Source organism: Ursus arctos, unplaced genomic scaffold (assembly GCF_023065955.2).
Source record: "Ursus arctos isolate Adak ecotype North America unplaced genomic scaffold, UrsArc2.0 scaffold_4, whole genome shotgun sequence".
Taxonomy (NCBI): domain Eukaryota; kingdom Metazoa; phylum Chordata; class Mammalia; order Carnivora; family Ursidae; genus Ursus; species Ursus arctos.
This window is the reverse complement of record NW_026623056.1, coordinates 43,727,261-43,750,157: the sequence shown is the minus strand read 5'-3', so window position 1 is coordinate 43,750,157 and position 22,897 is coordinate 43,727,261. Positions and strand designations below refer to the sequence as shown.

The following is a 22,897-nucleotide window of genomic DNA, read 5'->3' as shown; positions in this document are numbered from 1 at the left end:
CTGGGTTTTCTGCCAGCAGTGTTCCAGAGTCCAATCCAAGCTCGGAAGGGGTCCAGAGGAGGGTGCACTGGGGATAGTGTGGCTTCTGAGCCTCAAATGGCAGCTATGACACTGTGTTCTTGAATTCAAAAGGTTGGTAGTGGACTCCTAATTCCACTTCCCTGCTCTGAGAGAGGCAGCAGCATTCCTTGCAGGCCAGGTAGCAGTACTATTCTGGAACTTTTTCTGAAAGATTCAGCCGTAAGTCTCTAGCACTCTAATGAATATGTATGGGCCGGATTCCTTGAATTATAGTTTATCCTGCTTAAAATATCTAGAATGAATTCTGGGTTGTTGTTTTTTTTTTTTTTGAAAACTGAGCCCTGCGACTCTATACAACAAGCTGTACTAGCTCAGTGAATCTATCACACACAGTGTGATCACACACCCCCAGTATGGAAACACATCATAGATTCTTCAGTTAAGCACCAGATGAAGAATTTGGCTTCCATTTAGGGGCCATGCTGCATGAAAAATATGTTTGCTTTTGTTTGTATGTTGTTGAATTGATACAAGTAAAAATATAAGATTGCACTATAAATGCAGTGCCAGAGATAAGCACAGGATGCAGTATGGAAATGGTACATAGTCAGGAAGATTTTCTAGAGCAGTGATGTCTGAACTGAGTCTTCAAGTAGAAGCACGGGTGTGCAAGGGAAATTGCACTTGAGGGAAGGCGAAGGGCAAAGCCAGCCAAGCAGAGAATGCACAAAAGGTATGAACAGTTGAGAAAGCACAGTCTATTTACAGACCTGGAAAGTGTTTGGGGTAGCTGGAATGTATGATGACAGGTAGGGAGTGAGGAGAGAGCCACTGGAATGCAGAGACAAGATCGCGAAGTAGAGGGAACAATATTATTCCACTTTTTTTTTTTTTTTTTGAGTCCAAGAGGCCACCGATTCTAAGACACACCATCTACTTTAGAAGAGCTTTGAAGGGAAAAATGGAAACCCTACACTAAATGTATTCATTTCTTTTAAGACCAACTAAAAATATCATTCATTTATCAATCTAAACTCCCTCTTTTCAATACCTAAATCAGAATTTGCATCTAAATCTTCTTGACAATATTTCCCTATAAAAGTCTAGAGGGTCTAGTTATCCTTCTAAATCACTTTCTGTCATTTGGCTGTTGGTTCTATTTAGCCTTTCACCAGTGCCTGTGGTCTTGACTTTTTTGAAGATTGACAGTAAATTTCAAGCCATATCAAATTATATTAAGAGTTCCTCCTCTGCATTTCCTATTTGGTTAGACTCAGAGTTTTGTTTTTTTCCATTATGAAATTACATAGCATTATAAGTCAAATAGCTTCTCTTAGAAGTTAGTCAGAAACTTTTAACAGGTGAAGATTTCATAACCAAATCCAGGTCCTATGTAAAAACAAACTCACCACGCCAACTTCTTTCTGCTTTGCAAAGCCTGTGATCCGTCGCAAGAGATTGGGCAAGTTTGGCACTCGGATTCCATCACTTAGTGGATGGTAGGCAATCTTCTCTATACAGAATTTACTTTCACTTCAGTGCTGCATCATAAAGATTTCTTTTTGCAGACATCCTAAGCAAAGAGTTAGGGATCCAAATTTAACTTTAAATTCAACCACTTGTAATCAATGCAAAAAAAAACCCTGAACTGGGAGAACAATAGGATGAAGAGATATCATCATGCATGGCTTCTTTCACACATGCTCAAGAAATGACAACTGTCACAATTCTATAACTCTCTCCTCTACCTGGAAACTTGTAAGACATTTTGACAGTAAGAGTTTTCTTGTCTTTAGAAAAGGTAAAAGGAAAAGGAAAAAGGAAAGGAAAAAAAATTATATATATATATATATATATATATATATATATATATATATGGTATGTATCTGGCCTGGAACAAAGCCCAGCGTGGGCCCATTGCATACAATAGAAAATTTTTCCTTCACATCAGGAGATATGGGGTGTGGGTAAGGCTGATTTGAGGTGAGAAGTGAGAATGGAAAAAGAGGAAAAGAAAATAGAAAGAAGTCTTTGCTTTGGTAGAAGAAATGATTTTATTTAAAAAACCCAAAAACCCAAAAGCATAAAACAAAACCAGAAGGCAGATGACTCACCATCATACCTGAGGGACACTCAGATATGCAAATAATACATGGTTCTTTTAATCTCTAAATGTTCTTAATCTTCTTTTTGAATTGCCTATTGCTAAATAGTGGCAGCATCTTAAAATTGTTCACTTATAATATTTTGATTTTAAGTGTCCTATCTACCAGGATTTCATTTCCCTCTCCAACTGGTTTAAAAACCTCCTTTGGATAACTCAGTGTTATATCTTGAAGATTTCTGCCCTTCCCCCTTCTCATCCCTAAAGTGACATCTAGAACACAGAATATGGGAAGGTATGTGGCTTGTGTAATCTCCAGAAAGCAGGGACAGAAAGGTCCTGTCCCTTGTTCTATTCTGTCTTCATCTCCACAGCAACCTGAGCACATGCCCTCCTGACACTTGAAGCTGATGTCGGGACACTGATGGAGTTCATGGGCTGATCTGCATGGTGGGAGGGGTCCCTGGCTGACTCAGTTCCAGCACTGCCCACTCTAGCGTTACAGACCACTCACGCACATACATGCAGGTCTAGCTCTGCATCCCCTGTAGCCCTTGTTTCAAGCCACTTCACCCCCTCCGTCATAGTGACACTCCTCCTACACTGGCCAGGCTCTCAGGGAATGCAGGGTTCCCCTTCAAGGGGATGAGAAAATATCTAAATCCCAGCCACAACTGGGGAACTGAGAGTGACCTGGGAGAGTTAAATGTTGGCGGTTTCAACACCCTCCAACTTTGCTGAACGTTTGAGTGGATTTTGATATAGTCAATCCCAGCTTGATGTGGGACAGTCTGTGAAGCATCTCCTTCCTGAGTTCCACACGTGAGGAAAAGCAAAAGAAGCCTAGGTAGTTGATGTTTCTTGGATTTCTCTAACACACCACACCTCTATTGTCCAAGCCAAAGCCTAGAGAGGGATGATGGGAACACACACCTGCCAGTCTCACTCTGCTTCTCCAACCTCCCTCACTTCCTCCTGTTCATAATCTCCTGGACCTGGTAAGGGTTTTTTGCATCCTCTGCAGTGATATCTAAAATACAGAATGGAGACATGTGTGGCTTATGTAGTATCTTCATAGTAGTTAGGAGAACATTAGCTGTTGTAAAAAATATATATACCTTGTAATATTACACTTAACACATCAAAAATTTGTATTTCACCCATATTCTCACAGTTCATTGCATATGTTCCTGGTCAGATGCCTTTCTATGTGGTCATACAGAGGCAAAGTTTCTGCCATCACATAGTTCTGATCTTCTCTTGGCCCTGAAGGGATTCTACATATAAGGGTGTGGCAAGGACACAAATCACTTCTACTTGTGTTCCACTGGTCAGAATTCAGTAACACAGTTATTCCGAAATGCCAGGGAGGCTGAGAACTGTAATCTTGATGCGTGTCTATGAAGAAAAGAAAATTCTGGGGGAGCAAGCTTCATGGTATAGGTCATAGGCAAAGGGAAATCTCTTTTACACTATAGAAAAAACACTAAATTCTGAGTTCTCTGGACTAAGTTTTTTTATATTCTTTTTTTTAAAAAGATTTTATTCATTATTTATTTGAGAAAGCGCATGAGTGTGAGTACGAGTGGGGGAAGGGGCAGACGGAGATGTGGGAGAGTCAGAGAGAGAGGGAGAAGCAGACTCCCCACTGAACAGGGAGCCTGCCCCTGAGACTCCATCCCAGGACCCTGGGATCATGACCTGAACCGAAGGCAGACACTTAACCAACTGAGGCACCCAGGTGCTCCAGTTTTTTTATATTCTGAAGGAATTTTTATAATCCTTTTCTACAATATATTGTCTTGCTTAAAGTCTTATTTTGAATTTTAGAAGCTGTGAATAATCCTTTCTCTTTGCACTTTTGGCGTAATCCACGTAATCCACACAATAAGCATCCCTTGAAGCAAAGGGATATTTCCAAGTACACTGAATTGCAAAAGATTAAAGAATATTAATACTTTGAAAATAGTCCCTTTTACATAAAATTATTGTAGCACTAATGCTGTTTCTGAGCCTTCCATAGGTGCCCAAGGAAGCTGCAGAAACAAATTTATCCCTGAAGAAGGTCAGCAATCTGCTCTCATACACCACATAACAAATTGAGCTCTAAACGAAAGCCAAAATCCTTAGCTCCTAGGCTAACTCAGTGCTAATCAAATCTCTTCTCCTTGTCTATCAACTTTGGCCTCAGCAAGACCACCCTAACCTAATTCAGAGTGGTCCTTGTAGGACTTGTTAAGATTTTAGATTTTATCCCAAAGGCTATATGGAGAGTAACATAAACACATTTGCATTTTTGAGAATTTTGGAGAATGGAGGCAGGAAGTCCTATAGAAAGAGTGATCCATACAAGAAAACGTGAGGGGGCGCCTGGTGGCTCAGTCATTAAGCGTCTGCCTTCGGCTCAGGGCGAGATCCCAGAGTCCTGGGATCAAGCCCCACATTGGGCTCCTCCGCTGGGAGCCTGCTTCTTCCTCTCCCTCTCCCCTTGCCTGTATTCTCTCTCTTGCTGGCTGTCTCTCTCTCTGTCAAATAAATTTAAAAAATCTTAAAAAAAAAAAAAAAAGAAAATGTGAGGATCAGAATTCTATAAATGCAGAAGGAGGGGCGCCTGGGTGGCACAGCGGTTGAGCGTCTGCCTTCGGCTCAGGGTGTGATCCTGGCGATCTGGGATCGAGCCCCACATCAGGCTCTTCTGCTATGAGCCTGCTTCTTCCTCTCCCACTCCCCCTGCTTGTGTTCCCTCTCTCGCTGGCTGTCTCTATCTCTGTAGAATAAATAAATAAAATCTTTAAAATATATATATATAAATGCAGAAGGAGCTGAATTAGAAGGTCAATTGGATGTTGAGGATGGGGGAGAAGACCACAAGGATGACTGTCCAAGTTCTAACCTGAAAAACTAGGAGCATGGTGGTGACCTTCTTTGAGACATAGGAGGAGAAAACTGGGAGTGGGACAATACAATGATCTCAGTCATGGGTATTCTGAGTTGGAAGTATCTGTGGTACCTCAAAGAGATTTTTACCTTGGGCACCTTGATATGTGGATCTGGAGCTTGGAAAGAAGTCTAGATTAGTGGAACAGATTTGAGAATCTTTGTAATAATAAAGGTATCTAATGTCATGAGAGTGGATGAGTTCACCCCCTACAAATTGTGTTAAAGGAAAAGAGAAGAGGAATGAAAGAAGATCTAAAGAACACCAACATTTAAACAACGTGCAGTGAAAAAGGAGCAAATAAAGACTGAAAAGAAACATCCAGAGAAATAAGGGGATAGAGAAAAAAAGGGGGGAAAAATGGAATCATCAAAGATGATATCTACTTTTGATTTTAAAAAAAAGCAAATAGGAGTATAGGATTTACATTGTTCCCACTTATGGGATGCTGGGGACCTTGAGCTAGGTCCATTCAGGCTTCTTATTCCCCTAAGCTGATCTAAGTCTTCAGGGACCCACTTTTCTTCTATGGATGCTGAAAACTGGGGGAACAAAGGACTTATTGACAATGTGTTGGAAAGGTTGGCTTTGAACAAAGGCTTGCATAAGGATAAGCAATAACACTCCTGCTGGACAGTCACTGGGCAATATCCTGGCCTGGACCAAGGGCAATTCTCATTAGGATCCAATGGGAAAGGCAACTAGCAGAGTCTCTGGATGATGAGGACACAGACTGCATTCTCGGGAAGCCCTTGGACCCCTGACAATACCTCTTACATTGTCTTGCTCTGAAACAGCTCCCATTCCCGGCTGGATTAGCCCCTTCAGGACCAGCTACCTTCTTTTCATCCCCAAAACCTCTCTGTTCATTTCCTCAGTCTCTCTTCAGCTTCAGTACAGGTTTGGGGGATGGCTCTCCTTTGGGGAGTCATAGGAAGGAAGGCTTGCTTCCACTTGTGAGGTCTCCCCAGGGTTCCATGGGGTTTTTAGACCCAAGTCAGGAAGACACTTTGAGTTTATATGTACCACTCTGTCACATCCTTCCAATGGGGCGATGAGCCTTAGAGACAAGCTGCTTCAGTCAAGGGTGGAAGGGGATGTCAAAGGAGAAGGAAGGGAAGGAAAATGCTCTATCGGTGAGAAAACATATTTTACTATGTAAAATACTAGGCTGACACCAAAGGAAAAAAAATCTGGTGCTAGAGTCTGAATGTTTGTTCCCCCCCAAATTCACATGCCAGAAGAAGGTAGGGCCTTTGGATGGTGCTTAGGTCATGCAGATGGAGTGCTCATGAATCACACAGAGCTCCCTAGCCCTCTTACCACGTGAAGATACAACAAGAAGTCTGTTGTATCCCTCACCCAACCATGCTGGCACCTTGATCTTGGACTTCCAGCCTCCAGAACTGTGAGCAATACATTTCTGCTATTTATAAGCCACCCAGTATGTGGTACTTTGTTATAGAGGCCCAAACAGACCAATAAAGCTGGATGGTGTTAAAAGAATGACTTTTGGACATACTGTACTAAGAATACTATTGTCTAAAAAGATAAAGCATCAATGGCCAATAGAAGTATAAAACAGGGGGCACCTAGGTGACTTGGTCGTTAAGCATCTGCCTTTGTCTCAGGTCATGATCCCAGGGTCCTAGGATCAAGCCCCGCATTGGGCTCCCTGCTCACAGGGGATTCTGCTTCTCCCTCTCCCACTCCCCCTGCTTGCGTTCCCTCTCTTGCTGCCTTCAACAACAACAACAACAACAACAACAACAACAAAATAGAAGAGAAGAAGTATAAAACAGGACCTTCTCTTCCTTCTGAAGAAACAATCAAGAGAAATAGACATGGAAGGTAAGTATTATATTATCACAGAGGTCAACTTTTCCAGGGCCCAAATCCCTCTCCTATCCAAAGAACAAATGTGTTACTGTGGACTGGACATCAGCTCTTTCGGAGCTTCAGGATAACATTTAGAATGCAAGAGATTTGTAAGAGTCAGGTTATAGATGTAAATGTTTTATCAGTCAGTATTGACCAGTTTCATATCAATTAGTTCCAACAGGGGCGCCTGGGTGGCTCAGGCGTTAATCGTCTGCCTTCGGCTCAGGGCGTGATCCCAGTGTCCTGGGATCAAGTCCCACATTGGGCTCCCTACTCTGCTGGGGGCCTGCTTCTTCCTCTCCCATGCCCCCTGCTTGTGTTCCCTCTCTCACTGGCTCTCTCTCTGTCAAATAAATAAATAAATAAATAAATAAATAAATCTTTTTAAAAAAATCATTAGTTCCAACAAGGTGGCCATTGGTTAGTCCCAGTACATTTTTCCCCAACCTCAGGTTCAGGTAGAACCATGAGCCAGGCCACAGGCCCACAGTTAGAAAAACACAAGTGGCATGGATGGAACTAGAGGGTATTATGCTAAGCAAAATAAGTCAATCAGAGAAAGACAATTATCATATGATATCACAGATATGTGGAATTTGAGAAACAAGGCAGAGGATCATAGGGGAAGAGAGGAAAAAATGAAACAAGACGAAACCAGAGAGGAAGATAAACCATGAGAGACTCTTAATCTCAGGAAACTAACTGAAGGTTGCTGGAGTGGAGGGGGGTGGGAGCAATGGGGTGGCTGGGTGATGGATATTGGGGAGCGCTGTGTGTTCTGTAAGACTGATGAATCACAGACCTGTACCCTTGAAACAAATAATACATTATATGTTAATAATTTAAAAAACAAAAAACAAAATCCAAGTGGCACCTAACACCACGTGGCATCTCTAGCTCTGACCTCATGCCCAAAAGTGCTAAACTTCCTGTGAGAGACTGAGGAGTGATCCAGCTCCTTCTATATCACTATTTACATAATCTTTAAAATCTTGCCTTCCTACTTTAATCAGAGGTATTTAGCTAGTGTTCCTTTTTCCATAGCACTCCTTTCTATTTCAAGAAAAAAAATCAGAAATAATAACTTATATCACAGTGAAAATATCCAAAAGTACAGAAGGGGGGGGATATAATCTTCCTAATATGATTCTCTTAATTAGAAGCAATTGTATTTTAACAGCTAAACATATTTACTCTGGAGCCAGCCTGGGCTTAAAGGACCAGGTCACTAGCTATGTCCCTTTGGGCATATCTTCTCTGGCCCTTGATTTCCTCATCTGAAAAATTTAGAAATAATCTCTGCCTCCTACTGTTATGAAAATACTAAAACTCCTAGGACACTGCCTGCCAGATATTAAGCACTCAGTAACTGCTATCTGCTACCCTCTTCATTTACAAACCCATTTTCAGCTTGCTAACTTTTTATCTTGTCATTTTCTTTAATGCCCATCACTATGCCAAAGATAAAAATTAGTCATTGATAATAATGATAATGCAAATGTTAAGAATGAAGTTACAAGAGGTCACAAAGGAGAACTCAGGTTTTTGGTCCAGAGTGGCTTGGACACCTTTGAAAAATATTGGAGAACCTGATCCTCACCCTGACCTGACAAGTTATCCAAATAAATAAATAAATAAAATCAACATTTGTGAAGAAAAACACCAGCTCTTGGGGAGCCTGGGGGGCTTAGTCGGTTAAGCAACCAACTCTTGGTTTCCGCTCAAGTCATGATCTCAGGGTCATGAGATGGAGCCCGGGCCTGGCTCTGCATGCAGTGCAGAGTCAGCTTGGGATTCTCTCTCGCTCTCCCTTTGCACCTCCCCCAACTCGTGCACGCACACATGTGCATGTTCTCTCTCTCTCAAATAAATAAATCTTAAAAAAAAAAGAAAGAAAAACACCAGCCCTCAATAACTGATTTGATTCACAATGTAATCAGTTCACACATTATTGTATTTCATAGTTTGCCCCAAAAACATTCAGGCCATAGTGACTGCAGCAAGATAATTTGCCGTAATAGAAGACATATCATGTTAATGTCTTTTCATACTAAGATAAGTAAATTCATACTAAGATAAGACAATTAATCCAACTAATTCAGTAACAAAATTTATTACAATAACAAAAAAGCCATTAATACTAGTCTGGTATCATCAAAAATCTTTGGTGTTTTTTTTAAAGTTTTTTGACAGTGTCAGCTAGGAGTAAAAATGGACTTAACAATTGAGTCCAAGGCTACAGATTATGGTCAGGGTGCTACTTTAATGGAATTTTTTATTATAAATGAAAAAGAATATAGGATTTTTAACACAGAGGAATAACCACTCTGACACTTGGGCCCAAAAGGCTAAAGAGAAATATCCTTAATATTAACCTAACATGGTGACCTCATTATGCCTTAGTCAGTGTAATCCTTAGCCATTAGCTGAGATATCGATTTTTGTACATGAAGGTATTGTTCTCTCTGTGAAAGAAAGGCCTTTAGAAACATTTCAAATAATTTATTATAAAAGCTTTCTGGTGAGGCTGTAGGGTTAGTGGTGAGAATGTAGAGGTAGGGAGGATGCTATTTTTAAAGACTCTAAAATGACTTTTTGATACTGAGTATAAAATAACCCCATTTGAACTTGGGATTTCCAGGACTTCTTTTTGAAATGGAACTAACTTCTCTCTTGAGGAATTCTGTATTTAAATGAAGATCAAGGTAGTTGTTGGGTGAGGTCAAGGTACGATGATAAGCAGTAAAACAGCTGCATGGGTCTATGTATGTATATGTGTGTGTGCGTGTGTACTGTGTATGTGTAAATGTGTGTGCGTGTGTGTACACACTGTGGGGAGCCACCCAGATCCACCCTTCACAACTCAGGTACACATTTTGTCAGCTGCGAGGGAGGCTGGTTGCTGACTGCTCACAGCCCGGGTCTCTCTAGCAATTGCCCTCAGGGAAAGGGAGATGACTCAGTGGAGTTTACACCCCCTCCTGGGGGCCCGTTCACATGCAGTGACTAATCCGTGTGGGTGTACAAGGCTTTGCCTCTTTGCTCCAAACAGCTCTAAAGGACTACCCCAGTTCTGTGCTTCCTGTGATATCAGCTGGAGCCTTTGTTGGGCCTACACTGCTTCCCTGTCTTCCTCACCGGAGTTGTTCTGGAGAGCTTGTCCCAATAAAGCACCTGAACACAAACCTCTGCCTCAGTGTCTGTTTCCTGGAGAACCAAACTAAGAAATCAAGCGTTTATTATTAATATCAATTTTAGCAAGAGTTGAGTTTACTGATTTATAAATGTTGAAGGGAGATGGAGCAGGAATGAATTCCTGAATTTAGCTGGACTGTTGACAGAGAACCAGCAAAGAACTAAGATTGTGGTTTATTATTTTGCTAGCCTGATACCTTGCATGTTTTACCTCAGTGCAGATTTCCAGACAATTGTATAAATCATAAAAAAAAAAAAAAAAGACTTTCAGTCCAGTTGTGTCCAGCACTCTTCCCACCACCTCTTTAATACCACTATTACCTTTCAAAGACAGCAGTGTTGGCTTGGGTGATCCTTTGAGATTAGAAGGGCTTAAATCAAGCCCAGGCAGATAACATAAGTAAGGACAGTGGAGATGACAAAACAGTGTATCTTTCCAATACAGTAATGGACAGTATGTGGTACTTTAGATAAGCAATGGGTGACAGAGAAATCCAGCAAGATGTATTCAGTTCATGTCAACCATTGAGCCTCCACAACTTAGAGATCAAAGTAGGAAGGCAGTTGACATCAAAGAGATCCAGAAACAGGGTGCCTGGGTGGCACAGCGGTTAAGCGTCTGCCTTCCGCTCAGGGTGTGATCCTGGCGTCATGGGATCGAGTCCCACATCGGGCTCCTCTGCTATGAGCCTGCTTCTTCCTCTCCCACTCCCCCTGCTTGTGTTCCCTCTCTCGCTGGCTGTCTCTATCTCTGTCAAATAAATAAATAAAATCTTTAAAAAAAAAAAAAAGAGAGATCCAGAAACAACACAGTCATGGAACTGAGGTTCAGAAGTAAGGTTCCAATATGGTGCATATGGGAAAGGCCCAGGCTCATGTTTGGTGAGAGAATAAGTGTCCAAAAAGAAGTCACCATTTGATTCTCTCCCACATTCCTAACAGTTTGGTTTTCCACCACTCCCTCACCATATTTTCATCTTAGTAATAATCACCTTTAAAAACTATTGACATTTTTGGGGTGCCTGGGTGGCTCACTTAGTTAAGCATCCGACTCTTAATTTTGGCTCAGGTCATGATCTCAGGGGTCATGGGATTGTGCCCCATGTGGGTCTCCATGCTTATCAGGGAGTCTGCTTGAATATTCTCTCCCACTTACCTTCCCCCAACTCATACTCTTTCTCTCTCTCTCTCTAAAATAAATAAAATCTTTTAAAAATATATTGACACTTTATAATTTTTGGAGAATATTCTTATGGAAAGAAACCTGCTTCCATTGTTGCAAATCCAGCTTCTCAGAGGCTAGAACCTGGGCATAGGTTGGCAGCTTGGACTCCAACAAGGAGTTGCCAAAGCTCAGGCACAAATAGCAAGATGGAATAGATCCTTGGTCAAGTTCTTTTGTCTAAAAACAGGCTTGATTTGTTGATCTCAAAGACCTGGATGGGGCTGAATCTATTGGTGGGGATTAGGGAATCCCAGTTACTGAGAGAAAAAACGTGAGGAGAGCAAGGCAGGAAAATTACTGCAATGGAACAAGGGCAAGACCTGGGATAGTCAAGCAACTGTCAAGTAGTAAGGGGAAAGAGGCTATTTGGAGAAAAGGGAGATCACTAGTGCAGAAGAACTCTGGAAAACCTTCTGGGGAACAAAGATACTTCAGCAACAAAAGAAAATGACAACGTATACATTCCACTTATTGCCTGTGAAAACTAATTTAGCCACCATCATACAAGGAGGCATATCTTCTCTCACATGGGAACCCCTGAAGGCTTTTCCCTAAAGGTTTACAGTATATTCTCATTTATTCTCCAGCCTAAGGAGAAACGAGCTCATTAGTTTCCCCTGCCCCCATAGTTCTGATAAAGCCAAAAATTCTATTGAACCTAATCAATATTGGTTTATATATGGCCAAAGAGATTAATTCAGAAGATGATGATGAGATCTTACATGTGTTTCATACTTGATAAAACTTCATCGTACATTATCTCACTTTTGTACTGGTATCATTAACTTTACAGATGGGAAAAATTGAAGCTTTAAGTAATATTATAAAAGACATCCTGCCAGGAGGTATCAGAGCCAGGACAGAAACTGAGGTACCTGGATGCGCGGAGTAATTCTCATCACATATTTCCATAAAACCTCTCTAAAACTTAACATGTACATAGAGTCAGATACCCTCTGAATACTCAATAAATATTAATTAAAGGAACATTCCAGAGGATGCCTGGGTGGCTCAGTTGGCTAAGCATCTGCCTTTGGCTCAGGTCATGGTCCCAGGGTCCTGGGATTGAGTCCCGAATCAGGCTCCTTGCTCAGCGGGAAGCCTGCTTCTCCCCCCTGCTTGGCTAACTCTTTCTCTGACAAATAAATAAATAAAATCTTTAAAAAAAAAAAAAAAGAGGAGCATTCTGGGATTAGCATTGTTTACCTGTGACATGATATTTTCTGCCATCTAGTAGTTTTCTAGATCTAAGCATGTCAAGATACTTTGGGGGCCCAGGTTCCAACTGTATGATAAAGAGTTTGGCATAAATATTTTTAAAGATTCGTTCCAGGTATAAAATCTGACAAGTTTCTTCTCCAGTAAATGATGCATCAGCCTTCACTATCTGGTAGCCTCTAGAGAGGAGTATGTGTGTCTATTTGTGTTCACACAAAAGATTTTCCATATTGATTACATCCAAAGCATTGCAAATGATGTTCATTAAAGGATATTTGATGGTTCAAAACTTGCCTATATATTTTATATTCATAGGTTTCTTTTCCCCTTCCTTTGAATCTTCTCATGGATATTTAAGGAAGTACTTACTTAATTTGATAGTTTTCTAGCACTAGTCAATTGAAATTTAACTTAGATGTCCGGTGATGGGTATTAAGGAGGGCACATATTGCATGGAGCACTGGATGCTATACGCAAACAATGAATCATGGAACACTACATCAAAAACTAAGGATGTACTGTATGGTGATTAACATAATGAAAAAGAAAAAGAAAAAAAGATGACTTTATCAGTAATCTAGCACTCACTAATACAGATACAAACTATGAAGCAGAGTTTAAAGTTATTTATTAAAGTATATCTAGATTTGCATTCATAAGTCCAGTTGTGTCATAAATGTAATGACTCTTCATAATTACAATTTTATATACACGTACATATTTGAAATATAAAACACTTGGTTCACATGACTTTACAGTTTCCAGCTTTCTTTTGCATACACCCACAGAGCTTTTTGTGCAATATTTATGTGACCTTTGAGTCATCCCCATTTATTTCTTTGCCTAGGCTATTGAGTGGCTCTGACTGTCCTAAATTCTTTTCTCTGGTATGTTACAAATACAGCCCACAATCTTTAGAAATATGCCTACTACCCAAAAGATCCAGCTTGATGTTTTACCAAATCTATAAATGGAGACTAATAAGTGACCTCAGTTATGTAAAGTATTTAAGATTCTAAAGTAATTCAGCTCTATATACAGACTAGACCATTTGTCTTCATCAAGAAGCAGGTGTCCACTGGGAAGCATTTGACTGGATCTCTTCTTCTGTGATAGACTATCCTATTTGGCAATCATGAAACCTTAGCCTTGGAAGAGATCTCAGAATAATGCTGAAAACATGCATTAGGACATACCAGGTTGTTTTCAGTTTGATTGTTGCTCTTTGTTTCTTTTGATGAAAGTCTGTTCATCTTAACAAATTACTTAATACAGTCTAAAGAGAATGGTCCTACCTATATGTGGGACTGAGTTCCTGTTTACCCAGGAAGTAGAATTGACTGTCAGTCTACTAATTACTAGATATGTGAGGTTGTACTATTCAAACTGAATTTTATGTCATTGCATTTCCATATGCCTTAGTAGTCTTGATGTACATACATTTGTGTTTTTTTGTGTTTTTTAAGATTTTATTTTTAAGTAATTTCTACAGCCAATGTGGGACTAGAATTTATAACATCAAGATCAACAGTCAAATGCTGCACCGACTGAGACAGCCAGGCACCCTCATACATTTATTTTTGATCATCAACTTTTTCCTTCATTTGACTTGTTGTTTTCCAACTATCCCACCTAGCATTATTTTACCTTCTTATTTGTACAGATTCTGAGATCTAATATCTTTATTTCTGAAGGTTTGCATATTTATAAGGAAAGTTTTTTAATAAAAATAGTACACTAATCTGTTTGACATTTTTCTTTTTTAAATTATGATTTTTTAATTATTTACTTTATCTAAGAGCTTGCTTATGAGTTACTGTCATTCTACTTTAATTTGTGTTAATTATTGTTTCATAACCTAATTTTTATTTTGCTTCTAAATTGCTGTCTTTGTTTCTTCTATTGACTTTTTCCTATACTTTCTCTAATTAATAAACAATATTTAAAATTTAGAACAGAATAAAACTATGAAAACAAGATCAGGACCAAATATACCCTGCTATAGAAAGTTAAACAACCATATAGCCTTCTTTAGTAGAATAATTATAGTATAAAGTAATATTCTGTCAACATGAAGGATAAAAATAGTTTATAAGTTCAAATGATAATTTTCCTGGGACTTATCTTATAAGGGGTTGAAATGTAAAAATAAATCTTTTAATATCTTTCTGCAAACTAAAATTAGTATATAATTTAATCATTCATTTATATAGGCATTTGCACAAATCTATTTCCCAAGAAATATTGAGACAGAAATAGATGGCTTTTATAGTGTTACAAAGATAGAATTATTTTACAGCTGGAATGAATTTCTCTATTATATCATAAACTGGGCCAAGACGCCATTACAGTACATATATGAGTGAGTTGCCATCTTACATTAATTCTCCTACAAAGAATGCCTCAGAAATTTGTGGAAATCCTTGAAGAATCAAAACATTTTATAAATAAAAAACAATTGACTAGAGATTTAATCCCTCAAGCAAGATAGAAGTTACAGAAATTGGCTGCAGGAGGTTTTTTTTCTGACTAAAATATTTCAAGAGATGTTTTGATTGAAGAAATCATGGTATTAGAAGTTATAGTGTTTATTTTCAAATAGATTATAGATATAATAGAGGTACTTATTTAGAAGAAAATATCCTTCCCATATATTTCTGGAAAATGAACTGAGATGCTGGTGGGCAAATGAACTTCTTAAGAGTTTACATGAATCTAAAAGGCAAATAAATACTCCCAACTCTTCTGGAAATATGGTTCTGAAAACGTTTTCACTATAATTTCTATTTCTTGTCTATGTCAGAGTCCAGCAAAAGAAGACAACATGACTGAAGCCAAAGTAAGCCTTTGATTAATATCCCAGAGAAATCTGAGTATGCAAGACTGTTGAAGTAAAAGATTCAGTGTACCACCCCATCTCCCCATTTGCATCCTCTGGATCCTCACCCCATTTAATCTTGTTAGCTGGTAATCCCCCTTATGTATGTATACAGGTAACTTACTGCATCCCTCACCCTCCACGCGATGGTCCTCTTACAGATCTGCAAGGTCTAATCTCTCATAATCAGAGTAGATGGACCTAAATTTTACTTCCTAAAGTTACTTTGACAGAACCATGGTTTCATAAGCTGCTGTTGCCTATACATAAAATATATGCATATATATTATATAATTTATCACCAAAGTTATGTGGGAGGGAGTAAAGGGGTTCAGTATAGTTACCTTTGCTGTTATAGTAAGTTGCTACAAATTTAGTGACTTAAACAAACAAAAATGTTTATTTTATCATTCCAGAGGCCAAAAAAGTCCAAAACTGATCCTACTGGGCTAAATTCAAGGCATTGGCAAGCCTGGCTCTTTGTAGATGCTATGATGGCAGAATCCGTTCCCTCACTTTTTCAGCTTCCAGAAGTTGCCCATCCCTTGGCTCATGGCCCCTTCTCACATCACTCCAACCTCCTGCTTCGTCATCACATCTCCTCCCTCCCTAATTCTGATCCTCCTGCTTCCCTTCCAAAAGCACTCTTGTGATTACATTGGGCTCATCCAGATAATCCAAGATAATCTCCCCATCTCAAGATCCTTAAAGTAATAACATCTTTAAAGTCTCTTTTCCCATAAGATAATGTTCACCAAGAAAAGAGGCAAAACTGAAACAAAACAAAACCATTTATTTGGAGGGGTCTCAGAATTGTAACTTAGGGAGCAGAGGTTTGGGCAGCAACCCAAATTATGTCCCCCTGGGAATGAAAGTCAAGGGTTTTAAAAGGCAAAAGAAAACACTTCTATGCACCGTTTACAAAGAATTTTGATTGGTGTTGGCACCAGAAAACTAATCTTAGCTGAATATAATTGGTTGCTATGGCTATCACTAAGCTATGTCTCTTACTGTAGCAACTTGCAGGTGTTCAGACAGAGTCCTTGGAATATTCCCAGTCTGGCCCAGCTCAAAGTTTACGGTTTTATCCAGTGAGGACATGCATAAGGCCCATTTCCTTAATGGCTCCCCACCTCCATTTTAAAAACCCTTGACATAAGTGACTCCATTTCATTTTAGCTTTCACACTAACAAATTCATGGGTCTGGGGATAAAGACATCTTTGGGGGACATTATTCAGCCTACCATTGTTACCAGAGGTCAGAAGGTATAAATTGGGACTATTCTAACAAAACTGGTACAGTGGGTCACCCTTCCCAGTGAGAAGTCTGAGACAGAAAAGACAGGGCTGAACATCTATTGCCATCTTCCCTCCGTGCTCTTGAGATTGCCATTGCCAGGTGCTGGTATGCTGTCCTTTTCCCCACCCACTGTCCCATCTCTGCTGCTTGAAATAATTCCTATTGTTTAGGCCCATTTCGAAAACCACCTTCGCCATGAAAACTACCCAGGTCAGAGTAATCTCTCCCTTCTCTGCTTCCTTTTATGTCATTTCCTACTGCACTTGCTACCACTTACCCAATTTAACATAAATATATTTGTGAATGTGTCTTTTCTCCCCTACCAGAGGTAAGCTCTTGATGGGAAGGATCTTACTTTAGGCCAAAAGACAACTGTAAGCATTCAACACGTGCAAAAGAAACATGTCCTCAGCCATCTCTACATCAAGGTCTGTCAGCACAGCCTCCCTAAGTCAAATTCTCACAGCCTATCTAGGCAACCAACCAAGCATACGTGACATGACAGACAACTGAGATGTGCTTCCTACACACTATGGAGAAGAACATTTCACCAGAAACTTCCTTCAGACTAGGTTAAAGCCAACATTTTGATGGAACTATGTCTACTGGCCAATGTGATTTTTATCAATAGGATGCTGCCACCCATATCTGTTCATCCTGGTTATTTATTGTAGAAACAAACAAAAACCCCACTTTGTATGTAATAATGAACTAAATGCTTTCAGATGTTCACCAACAATCAAAAATCATTAGAACTGGTTTTTGGTGTTTTGTTTTGTTTTGTTATTGTAACAGCAGACAATGATAACATTAAAATCTTTTTTATGGGGCACCTGGTTGCCTCAGTCCGGGAAACATTTGAGTGTTGATCCTGGGGTCGTGAATTCAAGTTCCATGTTGCGGGTAGAGATTACTTAAAAATAAATAAATAAATAAAGTCTTTTTTTTTTTTTATTAGGGGAAAGGATACAAGATGCTAGAATTCCATTTAGTCATTATTTCTCTGAAAACTATGTGAAATAGTAGAGGTAATAAGTGGAATCCACAAGAGGTCATGTTCCTTTAGTGGACCCCAAACAAGGAAATTTATATCTTGAAATAACCAAAATTAGCCCTTGGTACATTTGCTTCACCAGATGCCCCCACGGCACAGACTCCCCATACTTTTAGCCAGATTTTAGTGTACCAGACGTTGGGAGAGTAATAAACATAGCAGAATCATTTATTGGGAAGGTACTTCGGAAGTCATTCAGACCACTTTTTTTTTCTATCCGTCATTAGTCATCCCTAGGTTCATTCACAACCCAGGGAAAGAAAAACCAAAAATAGCCATTAAGCCAAGCCTATTGTGAAGCAGCTGTCTTTGGCACATGAAGGCAAGCAGACAGTTGGAAGTCCAAGTGCAGAGAGTAAACAGGCTATACCGAAGCAGTAATCATGCTAATCATTGATTTGTTAGCAAATGTGCTGCACTTGTATTTTCAAAGCATTCTATCATCATTAATTAATTAATGAGTGATAATTACTATGGCAGTGGCACATAAAATTGTATGCAAGTTTTGAAAAGAAATTGTTTTATATGGTGTGCACTTAAAAAATGACAAGGCTTTTTTTTCTTTCCGTTCTTGCTGTTTTTTAGTTTGTTTTCCACTAAAAGGTTGTGCCATGTTTTCTCTCACTACTTTGTTTGAGTATTATGCTGCTCCTTCTGCTGGTAGCATTCTTCCCCAGATAACTCTTGTCCATCTGTTAGATATCAGCTCAAACAACATTTTCTCCCACAGACGGCTCCCTGGCCCTGCCAGGCTATTTTAGGGACTCCTGCAGTCCCCCCACAGAGAACTTTTCACCCTCTATTAAATTGCCTATTTAATTGATTGTCTGACATCCATGCTAGACTATGGTTCTGTGAGGGCAGAGGCTTCCTGCGTCTTGTTCACCCAGCACAATGACAGGCACGTGGCAGTCTCCCAATAAGTGTGTCTGAGATGAATAAGAGAATTTCCCATGAGAGAAAGCTAAAAAAGAGCTCTTCTTACTAACATGAGTTCCCACTCTGTAAGAATTAATCTGCTCAGCATTCTAGATGCTTTATCTCATTTAATGCGTGCCATGTTGCGTTGAGGTAGGTATCAGGTAAGAAATATTGAAATGACAGAGAGTAAGTCAGGCCCGCGATCACACTGCTGGATAGTAGTGAACCGGAGGCTCAGTCATGGGTTTCCTGATTCCAGACCTACGTATCTCCAAAAGTGGTGAAGAAGAAAACAGTGACTCCTGAAGTCCAGAAACTGGTCTGCCCCTCACAGCCCGGTCTCAGTGTTACAACGAACTGAACTGACCTCCGCAGCGAGGCCATGCATTCCTCCTGTCGCACTTACACAAGCTCACAGAGCATCAACATCAGCCAAGGCCACTCTGAGCCCGTGGTAAAGTGAGACAAAACAAGACCACTTTGTAATTTTGTCTAAGCAAACGGTCATCCTGAAAAACTCACAAAATGCTCTTCTGGCTAACAGGATGTCTGCTACTTTTTTACCAATTACAGTTTTACCCCTGCCCTCTCTATAGATAAGATTTATTGCTGTCCCCAAGGACAGAATTGCCCTCCCTTCCTGACAGCACCCATCTAAAGAGCTTCTCTGCTTCCTTAGGCCCTCCTCAAAATCGCCCAAATCCTACAATAAGTCTTTCTTAATTTCTTCTTACTGAAATGCACCTCTGTTCCTAAGGTATGGGTTCCCCTTGCTGCAATGAGTCATGAACTTGATTTGTTCAACTACAAGTATGTTCCCAGTGGTCTCTGGTGGAAGGCACTGACAGTGGGTCATACAGGATCATCCATGGGTCTGGAGAAAGAAAATGTTAGAACTTTCACTTATAAATTTTTGTTTAAAAGAATAAAAAAATTAGTGGCAACCAATATTTGTGTTTAGTATATAAACATGGCTTTCTTCCATCCCTTCTTCTGTGAGATGGCTGCATGACAAATAAGGTGCTCAAGAGGGTAACAAGAAGGTAAGGCCACAAAAGGACAAATATTCTATGATTCCTCTTATGTAAGAAGATATCCAGAGTAGTCAAAATCATGGAAATATAAAGTAGAATGGTGGTTGCCAGGAGCTGAGAGAAAGGGGAAGTGAGGAGTTGTTTCATGGACATAGCATTTCAGTTTTGCAAGATGAAAAAGTTCTAGAGATCTGTTATACAACAATGTACATAGAGTCAACACCACTGAACTGTACACTTAAACATTACTAAGACAGTAAATTTCATGTTTCATGCTTTTAAATTTCTCAAAAGCTTTTTAACTAAAATTTTTTTGAGTTTAAAATTTTTATTTAAACAATTAAATTTTAAATTAAATTTTAATTTTAAAAAATAGAGGGAAGAGTGAGGATTTTACCAAACAGATGATTTGACACGACAACGATAGTTGTTCTCTTCCCGAAAACAGGGACATACTGCCGTTGACCTGTGCCCATTTAAATGAATTTATGGATTGTATTAGCTTAAACAGAATATATATCATACTTTGTAATGATATAGAAAGTATTCAAGAAAATCTTTCTTCTACAAATGACAGTGGTTCTCAATCCTGACTAACTGTGAGAATGACCTGGGATATTTTTGGAAAACACCACCATCTGAGTCCCTCCCCATGTCAGTTAAATCAGAATCTCCAGGGGTAAAGCCTAGGAACAGTTTTTCTGGTTTCTGGGGTTTTGTTTGTTTTGGTTTTTCTTTGTTTTGTTTTTGTTTTTTGTTTTGTTTTGTTTTGTTTTTTAAAGAATAAAAATAAATTTTATTTTCCCTTTACTTTTAAAGGAAAATTTACTTGAGTTTAGAATTCGTATTAATAGTTTTATTTTCTCAGGATTCTTTTTTTTATTATTATTATATTATGTTAGTCACCAATTGATTCTAATATATAGCTAACAGTGGAAAGCTGTCAAAAATAGGGGTTCACCAGAGATAAAGTTACCCTGATGAAGTACTTAAGAGTTCTCAAACTTAAGGACATGTTACACATTGTTCTTTTGCAAGTGACAGGTGTTCTTAATGTACTGACCTCTTCTATAATGAAAAATTGTTACGAATAGCATGCTACCTAGGAGACTTTTTGAAAATGCATGAACTTTACTTCCTTTTAAGGAAAAAGTAACATTTTGGTAACAAGTGAAGTAACCACTACTTTTCAAAAGAAATCTGAAAATGTGTGTTTGGAGATTTTCCATTGTTATGCTGCTGAAAAATAGTTGTACGATGAGAAACTTGAAAACAAAATTTTCTATCCTATTTAAAAAGAGTTTGGGCGGGGGGACACCTGGGTGGCTCAGTTGTTAAGTGTCTGCCTTCCGCTCAGGTCATGATCCCAGGACTCTGGGATTGAGCCCCGCCATCAGGCTCCCTGCTCAGCGAGAAGCCTGCTTCTCCCTCTCCCACTCACCTTGCTTGTATTCCCTCTCTTGCTGTCTCTCGCTTTCAAATAAATAAATAAAATCTTAAAAAAAAAAAAAGTTTGGGGTTCAACATTAAAAATATAAAACCTTCATATTCATTTGTAAAAAGAATTGGTTGTCATTAAAGAAGATGGTAATTTACTATATAAATTTCAAATAAAACATTACATAATGACATAGCTAGGAGATAGTACTGAAAAACTGTCACAACTAATATTTTTTTAGGCAATGATACATTTCTTTCATTTTAATCTACATATCTTGTGAGATTTTTTTTCTGGAAAGATAGTATTAAAACTAAATATAGAACCAGAATTTGAATTGCTACTTAAGAATGTGCTTATTTTTTTTCTGAATTTATGGGACTTCATCAAGATTAAAAGTTTCTGCACAGCCAAGGAAACAGAAAAACTAAGAGGCAGCCCACGGAATGGGAGAAGATATTTGCAAATGACACTACAGATAAAGGACTGGTATCCAAGATCTACAAAGAACTTCTCAAACTCAATACACGAGAAACAAATAAACAAATCAAAAAATGGGCAGAAGATATGAACAGACACTTTTCCAATGAAGACATGCAAATGGCTAACAGACACATGAAAAAATGTTCAAAATCATTAGCCATCAAGGAAATTCAAATCAAAACCACACTGAGATACCACCTTACGCCAGTTAGAATGGCAAAAATAGACAAGGCAAGAAACAACAATTGTTGGAGAGGATGTGGAGAAAGGGGATCCCTCCTACATTGTTGGTGGGAATGCAAGTTGGTACAGCCACTCTGGAAAACAGTGTGGAGGTCCCTTAAAAAGTTAAAAATTGAGCTACCCTATGATCCAGCCATTGCACTACTGGGTATTTACCCCAAAGATACAGACGTAGTGAAGAGAAGGGCCATATGCACCCCAATGTTCATAGCAGCAATGTCCACAATAGCTAAATCGTGGAAGGAGCCGAGATGCCCTTCAACAGATGACTGGATTAAGAAGTTGTGGTCCATATATACAATGGAATATTACTCAGCTATCAGAAAGAACGAGTTCTCAACATTTGCTACAACATGGACAGCACTGGAGGAGATAATGCTAAGTGAAATAAGTCAAGCAGAGAAAGACAACTATCATATGATTTCTCTCATCTATGGAACATAAGAACTAGGATGATCAGTAGGGGAAGAAAGGGATAAAGAAAGGGGGTGGTAATCAGAAGGGGGAATGAAACATGAGAGACTATGGACTATGAGAAACAAACTGAGGACTTCAGAGGGGAGGGGGGTGGGGGAATGGGATAGACCGGTGATGGGTAGTAAGGAGGGCACGTATTGCATGGTGCACTGGGTGTTATACACAACTAATGAATCATCGAGCCTTACATCGGAAACTGGGGATGTACTGTATGGTGACTAACATAATATAATAAAAAATCATTAAAAAAATAATAAAAAAAATAAAAATAAAAAAATAAAGTTAAAAAAAAAGAATGTGCTTATTTTTTTTCAAAACAAAGTATATTTAATAATAGTGCTCTAATTAACATATTGACATACCATCAAAAGTAAAATAAAACCAAATTATACTTAAATATTATTTAACGTGTTTCCTAAGTCTATTTTTGAATGTTCCTTATAACACATAAAACACTAATTTATTTATGTAATTAATAAATATATA

General features: G+C 39.0%; 1 protein-coding gene across 1 annotated transcript in view; it reads right to left on the bottom strand.

The window, feature by feature from the left end:
- Positions 1–1,091: 1,091 nt before the first annotated feature.
- Positions 1,092–22,897, bottom strand: part of LOC113241225 (uncharacterized) — a 127,655-nt gene continuing 105,849 nt past the window's right edge. Inside the window, exons 6-7 of the mRNA XM_026478832.4 lie at positions 3,059–3,155; positions 1,092–1,594 (exon numbers count right to left, since the gene is read on the bottom strand). The gene's annotated coding sequence lies outside the window, so the exon portion shown is untranslated. The remainder of the gene's footprint in view (positions 1,595–3,058; positions 3,156–22,897) is intronic.